The sequence below is a fragment of the Triticum aestivum genome, chromosome 5D (assembly GCF_018294505.1).
Source record: "Triticum aestivum cultivar Chinese Spring chromosome 5D, IWGSC CS RefSeq v2.1, whole genome shotgun sequence".
In the NCBI taxonomy this organism is placed as follows: Eukaryota; Viridiplantae; Streptophyta; class Magnoliopsida; order Poales; family Poaceae; genus Triticum; species Triticum aestivum.
Window position 1 is genome coordinate 93,828,735 of NC_057808.1, and position 12,373 is coordinate 93,841,107.

The window sequence follows — 12,373 nt, forward strand, 5'->3', positions numbered from 1 at the left end:
AGACAAAATTGCTATGTGAGCCCACTATTGTACTAGTACGTACAACTACTTGCTAGTATAGCCATGTAAACCAGAAAGGAGTATTTGCCCTTCTAGAGATTTCAACAAGTGACTAGACTACACCGAGACGGAGTACATATGGAGCAAAATGAGTGAATCTGCACCGTAAATAAATACGTACTAGTTCTATCATTTTCCTCTCCGAGGTGCACAATATTGAGTATACTGACTAGTCTCTTTTTGACACGCATTTACGTTTTTTACACAGTACAGACACAAGCGCTCATATACACGTGCATACACTCACCCCTATGAACGCACACACGCACGGCACTATCATCTTGAAATTTACGAAGTCACCATAGGCACCTCGTCGTCGACGGGTCCATAGGTGCTTGAATGCCAAGGAGGGAGAGGGTAGCGGTTCCCGAGACGTTGAATGGTCAATGATGCATCCTCAATTACATGCAGAGGGAATTAATTGGAGAAGCAGAATAGAGCCAGCACGATGTGAATGCAACACAGTTTGGACTCTCATATAATAAAGGCGCCCCACCACTCCAATCCATCTACTCCCAAGTCTCTGCGCAACACTGCTCACTCCAATCCAAGACCAAGTGACCAGAAGCCACAAGCACCTATGGAGGCGATGGACGCGAGCGACAGTCGGCTGTGCCAAATCATCCAAGGCGCCGCCCTGCGGCCCCGCACCGCGCAGCGTTTCCAGACGGTGCTGGCGGCCGCAGGCATCGTAGCCCTCGCCGACGCCGGCTTCGCCTCTTGCATGGACGACATGATGGTCAACTCCATCCGCAAGTTCACCACGCGCGAACGACCTTGTCGTACTGCTCCAGCCCGCGCGCCCAGGCTCCTCATTGCCTGCCACCCTCATCGGCCTCCATGGTTTAGAACTCTTTCAAGCCCTGGTGGCCCTGCAGGTGCCGGAGGTCGCGACGAAGAATGTGCACCTCGAGGCCGCGCTCGCCGCGCAGCGCCTCGCCATGCAAGAAACCGTCGACCTGCACATCCACGTCTACGAGGAAATCGTCTACATAGGCCACTACAAGGCAAGCGAGGACAGAAAGACGTTGGCCTTCTTCCAGCGGCTGGAATCTTTGGACGCCATTGTTCAGAAGCACGTCGACCTGGCCACGAAATCCGTTGCTACTTAGGCGCCGTTCGGTGGGCCGGCGCCCTGAGTCGAGGAGGTGGACGTCGTCGATGGATGCATCTCTTCTTGCCTCCTGTAACCAGCACTGCATCGCCTTGTGGCCTTAATGTTTTATTAGTATAGTACTCCCTCTGTTCCCAAATATAAGTCTTTCTAAAGATTCCAGCAAGTGACTACTACATACGGAGCAAAATGAGTGAATCTACACTCTAAACTATGTCTACATACATCTGTATGCTGTATTCCATTTGAAATAGTATCTAAAAAGGCTTATATTTATGAACGGAGGGAGTATATGGCATTTTTATTCCAGTCGTAATGTTTTCACTGTGAGGTGGGGCCGCAGTTGAGCAAACCCACCCGCCCACCGGGCGTCGGCCGAGTTTAGAATTAGAAGAGAGAAACGAGGGAGGAGAGCTAGCTGTAGCACGGACACTGTTGTCAGATGGGACTCGTGTTTATAGAATAGGAGTACTGAGCACTCGTGCCTCTTTTTTTTGAGGGAAAAATTAGTCGTATGTCTAGTACCACTAGTTGGGTGCGTGCGACCTATAGCTGTCATCACTTTAGGTCTCTTTCGAACCGCGGCTATGCTTCACAGTACATATTATTTCACGCATTTATCCTCCTATATGTACTCCTAGGCTATTTCCACGTGCTCCCATTCGCCGACATGTGGGACATAGAGCATCTGGGTCGTAGTGCATGCACGACTCGGAGCATATGCCGGGGTACTTTACATTTCAGACCTCACGAATTACATGCAAACCCCCCGCAGAAGAATAAATAAATGAATGAATTACTACATCAAACCGGATTATTTTCGTGGAAACCGGAGCACGTTCATTAAATTTTGGACATAACACGTTTATAAAAAATGACCGGACCGAAACCAGTCTAAGGGCCTCTTTGATTTTTCCCGCAAAAAAAGGGCCTCCTTGATTCGCAGGAATGGGGAAAGTATGATGGCGATGAACCAAGACGAGGAGAACTCTAACTCAGTTAGAGGTTAGAGTTAGATTCTAACCCTGAACTAACTCTAAACCAAAGAGGTGTATGGATGGCAGGGTTAGATTGACAATAAATGCTCTATCTCAATCATTTGACAACTTTGGACCCTATTTCCTGCCAGATTTGGAGGGTGCTTGGATACGTTTTAGTTCCATGACTAAAAGTAGTGGGACTAAAACTTGCTAGCCTCACCCATGCTTGGATCCAAATACTAAAGAGACTAAAATCAAGTTAATGAGAATTTATTATCCTCCAAACCCTCCAATCCAGAACTCGCCTGTGTTAAAGGAGAGGAGTTAAATGAGGAGAGAGAGGACTAATCCACATTTTAGTAGGGGTACCCCTAACTAAAATTTTTTTAGTCTCAAGACTAGTTTTAGCCCCTCTTTAGTCAGGGGTGCTTGGAACTTTAGCCTCTTAAAGAGACTATTTTTAGTCAGACTAAAATAAGTCCCTTGGATCCAAGCACCCTCTTGGTGTGGCCGGCTCTTCTGTGGCCTCCTCCCGCTCACAATTAACATAAACGAACCATCTATACAAATCAAGCACGCAAAACATGATAATTTTTACTTTCTCCATACAAATGAGATATCCCACTTAAACATACAAGTCGTCAATCAAGCTTCACAAAATAAAAAAACACTTCATGAAACAAAGAATGAGCTAACTCATCACGGAAGTCATTCACGATAGGGAGGGAGCCCGGAGCACCTCACGCACCGAGGGAGGAGCTCGCCATCGTCGCTCTGGAGTAAGGCTCTGTAGAGCCCAAGCCCCGGGAACCCCTCCGACGCTGGCCCTTGCGAGTTGAGGTCGACACCGGCATGGGTAGCAGGGCCGCTTGCCGCCGACTGGTAACTTAATCTTTGGGCCTCTAGAAATAATGCAAGCCTATAACTAAAATACCTAGAAAGGTGAACTGAATCTTTGGGTCTCTAGAAATAATGCAAGCCTGAAACTGAAATACCTAGAAAGGTGAACTGAATCTTTGGGCCTCTAGAAATAATGCAAGCCTGAAAGTGAAATACCTAGAAAGGTGAACTAAATCTTTGGGCCTCTAGAAATAATGCAAGCCTGAAACTGAAATACCTAGAAAGGTGAACTGAATCTTTGGGCCTCTAGAAATAATGCAAGCCTGAAATTGAAATACCTAGAAAGGTGAACTGAATCTTCGGGCCTCTAGAAATAATGCAAGCCTGAAATTGAAATACCTACAAAGGTGACCTGAATCTTGGGGCCTCTAGAAAGATTTATTACCTCCTCAAGCAGCATCAAACAATTCCATGCGTGCACCACAAATCTATACCAAGTTTGATCAGGATCTACTTTTCCAAATCAGAATTAGCGCTAGAGCAAGAAAGATCAATGATATGGCCGTGAGACAGAGAAGGAACGAACAAACTCACCCCTCTCGCGACCTCCCTGGTAGATGCGCCGCCGCCACGCACGACAGAGGGAGAAAAACGACTGGTGAAAGGGGAGCGGGGCGACCTTCGAAGGCCGGAGGGAGAGAGAGGCCAGAGTAGGGCGGCGAAGGCCGGAAGGAGAGGGCGGCCGGAGGAGAGAGAGGGCGAGCGGCCCTATGGGGAACAGAGAGGAGTCGTGCGAGAGGGGGGAGCGATCTGGTGCGGGCAGGGGAGATTTTTTTAGTTCTCTTTTAGTGGGCTCGAGAATAACTAACCCAATTAGAACCTCTCCATCGGGCTAGTTTTTTTAGCTGGGTTAGAGCAAACAAGCTCAAACTAACCCCTCTTGTTTCGATAATTTGAGGCTATTTCAACCCAAACTAGCTCTAACTTAGGGATCCAAACAAAGAGGAGTGTTACTGTACATGCTACAGTGTGGACCGTAGCACATTGTTTTTTATGGCCACATCACCACATTGTTTTCTACTGCTAGTTCACTGGGCTACCGTGGTTCGCACTGCTGGTTCACTGGGCTGCCGTGCTTCGCACTCCTCCGACCTGAGTAGTACTCTAGTATAGTACTAGTATATACCGCATCATTCTTTGCTCCTTCTTACTACTCCGACATGTGGGAGAGCCAGCATCCGGGTCGACGTGTCATGCACCAGATTAGAGCGCGGAACGGAAGGGGGCATCACCCCGGTCGGAGCGTCAGTAATTCATGACTATAGTGAGTGGTCATATCACAAGTCTTTCCAGCAATAACACGCCGTCAAATCGCACAGCCCCACTCGCTCACCCTCCTCGCCTCTCTGTCAAACCGCCTACCCGAAAACTGCCGCGCGTACTGCACGGGAAAAGCCCCGCCCTAAACTTTTAACTATGTGAAAATAGTTCGAGCTTGTTCGTTCTATATAAATACAGTACTTACTGTATGTTTATTCACCCGTGGGGTTGTTCAATGAATGGAGGGGCGGGGAGCACAAGTGAACAATACTGTAGTACTACTAGTAGTAAGTAGGAGTCGTACAGTAGTCACCTTAAATAGAGAGTTTCTTTTCTTTAATGCCACGTACACAAATTGAAACACTTGTTGTGGAGAGAAAAAAGATAATCACTCCACTATATATGGACGCAGGGGCCTGAGCGCTTGCTTTACTAGGGTTTCTCTCTTCATTCTCTCATCCTCTCCAGATATAAACAAGATAGCGGTAGCGACATTTTCTCTCTGCTCACCGCTGGTCACAGATCCGGCCGGATCCCTTCGGCCGGTGTGTGTAGAGGACTAAAAGGTGCATCGTTCACGTGGTCATCGCCGCCGAGGGAGGAAACCCACAGCTGCTGGAGGGGCCCGATCCTCTGCCTGTGCCATTCTCTCCGACACAGCGCCGGCTCGGGAGGTCCTCCGACCCTTCTTCCTCCCTGCCGTATTGTCCGCAGATCCGACCTGTCGCCGCCGACATCCCGACGACCCTCAGGTATAAGTTCTTCGAAAGTGGACTTGCTCTACTACCCCAGCTCCCCACGTGTCTGCATGTGCATCTTTTTCTACTCCCATCAGCTCTTCCAAAGCCACCTAAATTTTTAGTATTATTAGAGGTAAAGCTACTTCATGCATTCAAATCTAGGGCTTTGTTCAAACAACGAAGAAAGGGGGAAATTTGTAGCATGAATCTAGGACTTGATTCAAAGAGGAAATAATATGGTGAAAGTAGTAGAGACCGGATACCCAATCGGTCTCTTGGTTGAAAAGGGAAATAATGGGAAAACGCAGTACAAATTGGATAAGGAACAGTTCTATTATTGGTTGAAAAAAGGATAGAAAGTGGCGGCTGGTGGACAAGTCAACAGAGTATGTCCAGGATTAGATTTTCTGCCATCACATAGTAAAAGGTCTCCAGGATTAGATTTGCTGCCCTCACATAGTAAAAGGTCTCAGGATTAGATTTGCTGCCCTCACATAGTAAAAGGTCTCAGGATTAGATATGTTGCCCTCACATAGTAAAAGGTCTCTAGGATTAGATTTGCTGCCCTCACATAGTAAAAGGTCTCCAGGATTAGATTTGCTGCCCTCACATAGTAAAAGGTCTCCAGGATTAGATTTGCTGCCCTCACATAGTACAAGGTCTCCAGGATTAGGTTTGCTGCCCTCACATAGCATGAACAAACTCGGCATCACCACTTTATGCCTCCTTGTAGGTACATTGTGCTGATGCGTCCACTGTCGCATGTCCTTATACCAACCTTTTGCTGTTGTTAATGTAAGGGCGCATGTAAAATGAAGCGATCACACTGTTACCTTAGGGACATGTCTAACCAGTGTTATTGTTAATCTAATGCCTCCAGTGATAAGATGCAATTAAACTGTGTTACAAATGGCACTCATGCTGTTTTCCCCAGTATGATAAGTAAGTTGCTCCTTTACGCTGCTGAGTGTCCTGGTGTCCCCACGGTCCCATGCCCTTAAACCAACTCTTTAGCTGCTGTTGATTTACTGTGTCTGGTAAACAAGCAATGCCACCATTAAAGTAATCCCATATTTGAGGAATCTCATTGTTGATCGTAATGCTTCTGGTAACATGAAGCATTGCTGACGTTTTAAAATTTCTACTGTCCTTGCGTGATTGCCATGAACATAATTAAGATGCTTCTTTTCATTTTGTATATGTTTCGTATATTCTTATTGACCAGCAACTGTTTACTTTCTATCCTTTTGTGCAGATAGGGATATCCATTTCACCTTGTTGCTATTGTGACCTTTTGGTGAACTGCACAAAACACTTTTTTGGAATGAGTGTCTTGTGCAGTTCAACTAAAATGTTACATGGGCAACATCTCTCAATTTTGGTGGAACTGCACAAAATGGTGATTGGAGTTTCCAAAATCTCCGTCAAATTCTGCTGGTAACCTCGTGCAACATTTTATTAGCCTTTGCAAGATGAGCCGTAGCTGAATGATGCAATCTTTGCTTCATTTCAGGCGAACTGCAGCAAAAGTGGCATGAATTGAATCATCGGGTGGAGCTGCAGGTTGACTTCCACTAGTGCCACTATTATAGTAATCATGCTCTTTATTATCTGCGCTGTGCAAACAGGAATACCCAACTACAGATGTTGTGACGGTCAAGAGCATTCGCCAAGTTCTTCGATTGTATGACATGGCTAGCCAAGATGGATTTAATCCCGATATTCACTTTATCAAAAGGCTCTAATGGGTTGGTTCTGAATCTTGCAAGCTGGGAATCAGTGAGATGTGTAGGCATCTTTGTTGTACTTATTATTTGAATCTTATTTGTTGGTTCTGAATCTTGCAAGCTGGGAATCAATGAGATGTGTAGGCATCTTTGTTGTACTTATTATTTGGATCTTATTTGTTGGTTCTGAATCTTGCAAGCTGGGAATCAATGAGATGTGTAGGCATCTTTGTTGTACTTATTATTTGGATCTTATTTGTTGGTTCTGAATCTTGAATGCTAGGAAACACGGCATGATGATGCAGAGGACAACAACCATAACAAACAGTTCAAACTTGGTAGTATTATCTTTGTGAAAGTGCGACAAATGTGCTGAGTGTGAGTGTCCTGAGAATAATAATTCTAATTGTTGTGCATGTTGATCCTGTGGCACTGATAGAACGAGTGAATGCATTGCTTGTTTTAAGTATAAATTTCTATTAAAGCTAATTAAATTTAAGTAAAGTGACCACTAACTCCTGTTATTACAGTACCAATACAGACCCGCTCGTGAACCGACGTGTGGCCGAGGGTGCATCTTCTGCCGGGCGTGCAGTGGACGAGGGAGGGGTAGTAACTGTTGTCGCCTGTACACACTCAGCTTACTGTTGAATCCAGTTCCCCAAGAGCTGAAAAACGAACTGCTGCCGCCGCCTACACACTCGTTCACTCAAAGAGACTCCAATGGCGATCCGAGGGGTGAGCCTGCTGGATATGGACTTCAGCAAGGAGTTCCTCTTTGAGTTCGCCGTTCAGTCCTATGGCTGCACCAGGTTCTGGAGCATTCGCCCGTTTCATCGGCAGCGCCGACTGCACCATCGCTACGGTGGAGAGAAGGAAGAACGCGACGATTCGGCCATCTGGTGCAACAAGCTTGTCGACATCCAGAAGCAATATAAGATCATGAGCAACGGGAAGGAGAAGGACTCCGTGGTTGACCTCGCTGAGACCATCATCGACCCCTGATACGCCAACATGAAAGAAGACAACCTGAACACGTGGGAGGTACCTCTGAATCTAGCCTACATAACCTACGCGGCCAAGGACGCATACGCATGCTACGACATGTACAGGCAGATCTTGGACATGAGGGCGTGTCTGCTTCCCGTAACCGATGAGTACACGGACAGCCGCAGCGTCATGATCAAGCGTGCCAGGAAGGTCTAGATGTTGTACTTTATCTGTTTATAAGCACCTTTATCATCTGAGTGTTTTTCATGCATTAGCCTATGTGTTGTAATTATCTGTTTTGTCCGAAATATTTCTTTTAAGAACCCATTAACCTGATTGCTTTTTTTAGTGGCTATTTGCTTATGTATGTAAACTAGTTCACTTGTCCGTAAAAAAACTAGTTCACTCGGCTGCCGTGCTTTGAATCTCCTTCCTCCCAACATATTCCCCTCCTCAGGTGGACCCAGCAGGTCTCTGAATTTTCTCCCACTTTCTTTTTCGATGTAAACTGAGTTTTCTCCCAGTACTTTCCCCTAGAACCAACTCAACTGTCCCACGTCTAGCCTAAAAAATAATAATACCCCACGTACTATTAACTCATCAAATTAAAATGATATTTTATTTCGTAAGTTGAAAGTTCTTACAAAATAATAATAATAATTGTTTATATATAACTTGGCAAGTTAACTCCTAGTGATTGCATACATAAGCTTGCAAAGATTTTACTGACGTGCAATCATGTGTTTATGTTTTTATAACATTTCTCCATCTAGCCCAACATGATATTTTCACCCAGCCCAGCAAGTCCGCGGATTTCGAGAAAAATTCAAATGGGATTTAAATGGGCTGCATAGATGTTACATCATTGTTTCACCCAGCCCACCAAATGGACTAAAAAACAAATGGACTGGCTGACATGTGGGCCAGTAGGTCGAAGCCTAAGAAGGCGTTGGATTTACATCCAACGGCCGGCATTCTTCTTCAATCTCTCGTCTTCTTCCCCCAGCGCTACCGGAACCTCCTGCTCCAGCCTTCGGCGTCTAGCGGCGTTGTTTTGCGCTCCTCAGCGAAACACTACCGCGCCGACGGCCAGGCCATCCCTCCACTCCGCACCTCCTGTTATTCTCTGCCGAGTGTAGGCCCACCCCGCACCCGAACCAGTCAAGTTTCCCACTCCTCTCCGTCTGCGACTCCACTGCCGCGTCTTCCCCATCTCCGGGTCGTTCCAGTCTGGGGCCTCGCCGTCGTCCACCGCCTCGGTGCGCTCGGCACGGCCTGGTCAACATACGAGAGTCATCGGAAGAGGACTGTACGTGGAGAGCCTGACGGCTGGGACCCAGGAGGTCCATGGTCGCACGCAAGGAAAGTTCCTCCTTATTACGCACCGTACGTGCACCGTACGTGGGAAGGGCTTATGTATTTTGCGAAAAAAATGTTCCCCCACTGACAGGTCGGACCCACCAGCTATATCTTCCCACGCAAGGAAGTGCCTCCTTATTATGCACCAAAAAATGAATACCCCCTGCTAGCTGGGACCCACCATAGTGGGTGGCTGACTTGTGGGCCTACTAAGTTGATGAGGATGGAGGGCTTTGTCAACTTAGTCAATATGAACGATTCTAGCTCCAGTGACCGTACGATGTCCATCCAACGGCCATAGTGCTTCTTCAACCTCTGGTCTTCTTGCTCTAGCCGCCCAAAGCTGCGCCGGTCATTGCGCGTGCTCCTGCCTCTCGTGGCCGGCTGTGATGCCGCGGAGGCCTCACTGCCCCTAGTACTCCCACCGCTGGCCCATGCTATCCCTCTACTCACCCACACCCCCTGTTATTCTGTGGCGATGGCAGCCTCACGCTGCAGCCGAACCAGTGAACCCTCGTACTCCTCTCCGCGTGGGCATCCACTACCACGTCTTCCCTGGCTCCGCGTCGTCCCCTTCCTAGGCACCGCCTTCGTCCACCGCCTTGGTGCTCTCGGCGCAGCGTGGTCAATGTGGTCAACAACCGATTTCCATCTGAAGAGTACTGTACGTGGAGAGGCTAACAGCTGGGTCCACGGCCACTGCCCAGTTTTTTGTGATTTGCCAAGTAAGTCGCTTTGTCAGGCCTGTTGGGCTGCAAATCTTTCAACACGAGGAGAGCTTCATTTAGCTGGCCGAGAAAATGGCCCATCAGTAATGAGAAATGGGCTCTACATTTTTAAAACACATCAAACCGGCAATTAGTTTAAAATATCTTTTTTTCATTTTGAGATTTAAAATTACATTAATTTTTATGCGTGGAGAATTTGTTGGATTTTATATTGATATACATTTATTTTTAAAATCAGTTTGAATGTGAGTCGAAATTTCGGGATTAAAAACAGTTTGGACCGCACCGAAATATGCAAAATTTCGTTAATTTTTTAACCGTGGCCACAATATGGGCTGTAATGCTAACAAAAAGAATATGGGTTCCAAAAATAACCTTAAGAATTAGCAAATGCGCTGTAAATTTTAGAAATAATGGCAGATGAGCTGTATGCTGTTTTCCACATATTTGAGGCTTTCCTAAAAAAAGGTTGACGCACAAGCAGTGACTGTTGGATGTCCATCGAACGGCCGTCGGGCTTCTTCAATCTCTGCTCTTCCTGCTCCAGCCGCTCAAACAAGCGTCGGCGGGACTGCATGCTGCCTCCTCCCCGCGGCCGGCTGTGCTGCCGCGCAGGCCTCACCGCCCCACCATACTCCCGTCGCTGGCCTAGCCATCCCTCTACTCACCCACACCTGCTGTTATTCTCTGGCGACGGCAGACGAACCAGCAAACCCTCGTACAGTCGTACTCCCCTCCGCGTGGGAAACAACTGCCGAGTCTTCCCTACCTCCGTGTCGTTCCCTTCCTAGGCCTCGCCGTCGTCCACCGCCCTGGTGCTCTCGGCGCGGCCTGGTCAACGTGGCCAACGACCGACATGCATATGAAGTGGACTGTACGTGGAGAGGCCGACAGCTGGGTCCACGGCCGCACGCAAGGAAATGCCTCCTTATTACGCGCAAAATAATGATTCCTCCACCTGACATTAGGGACCCACCGAAAGGGCCTCTATATTTCGCAAAAAAAAGCATTACCGCCGCTGACAGCTCGGACCCACCAGCTATATCTTCGCACGCAAGGAAGTGCCTCCTTATTACGCACACAAAAATGAATACTCCCCCTGTTAGCTGGGACCCAGTATAGTGGCAGGCTGACTTGTGGGCCTACTAAGTTGACGGGGATGGAGGGCTTTGTCAACTTAGTCAATATGCACGATGCTAGCTCCAGTGACCGTACGATGCCATCCAACAGCCGTAGTGCTTCTTCAACCCCTGGTCTTCTTGCTCCAGCCGCCCAAACCAGCGCCGGTCGTGCCTCGTGCTCCTGCCTCCCGTGGTCGGCTGCGATGCGGCGGAGGCCTCACCGCCCCCTACTACTCCCACCGCTGGCCAGGCCATCCCTCTACTCACCCACACCCCCTGTTATTCTGCGGCGACGGCAGCCTCACACCGCAGCGAACCAGTGAACCCTCGTACTCCTCTACGCGTGGGCATCCACTGCCGCGTCATCCCCGGCTCCGCGTCGTCCCCTTCCTAGGCCTCGCCGTCGTCCACCGCCCTGGTGCTCTCGGCGCGGCGTGGTCAACATGGTCAAGGAACAGCTTCCATCGGACATGGACTGTATGTGGAGAGGCTGACAGCTGGGTCCACGGCCGCAGCAAGGAAGTGCCTCCTTATTACATGCAAAATAATTATTCCTCAACCTGACAGCTGGGACCCACCGGACGGGCCACCGTATTTCGCGAAAAAACGTTTGCCCCTGACTGCTGGGACCCACCAGCTACATCTTCGCACGCAAGGAAGTGTGTCCGGGCAAAAAAAATTGATTCGCCCCCTGACTGTTGGGACCCACCAGCTACATCTTCGTAGGCAAGGAAGTGCCTGACAGTCGGGACCCACCTGGTCGAAGGGTACGTAGCGTTGTCATTCTGGTGGCGAACGTGTATGTACATATATACTGGTGGATGTAGAGGCGCGCACGTGTCGTAGTAGAGGCGCGTACGTGTCGTAGTAGAGGCGCGCACGTAGCATGTACACGTACGTACAGCGGCCAGGGTGCAAGAAAGAAAATATGGCCACGTATGTGTACATACAGGCGGGGTCTCGAACGCCTACTCGCGCATACGTACTGCTAGGGCTCGTGTACATGGCTGGGTCGGAACGGAGAAACAGCGTCGTTGTCGTGTTCATGGGGAGGCAACGGAATGCGTCGTGTTCATGGGGAGGCAACGGAATGCGTCGTGTTCATCGGGAGGCAAGGGAACGCGTGGGAGCCAACCGGCTGGGTCAGAACGGAATGCGTCGTCGTGTTCATCGGGAGGGCTTGGACGGAACAGCCGATGGAAACGAGGCCTGGCGTACCGCAGAACAGAGGAAACGGCCTTGTGTTCGACCGGCCACGTTTGAAACGGGATCCTGTTCATCGGGAGGGGTCTGGCGTACCGCAAAACGGAGGAAATGGACCTCCTACGATCGAAACGGGGGTCTTGTTGATCGGGAGGGGTGTGGCGTACCGCAAAACGGAGGAAACGGACTTG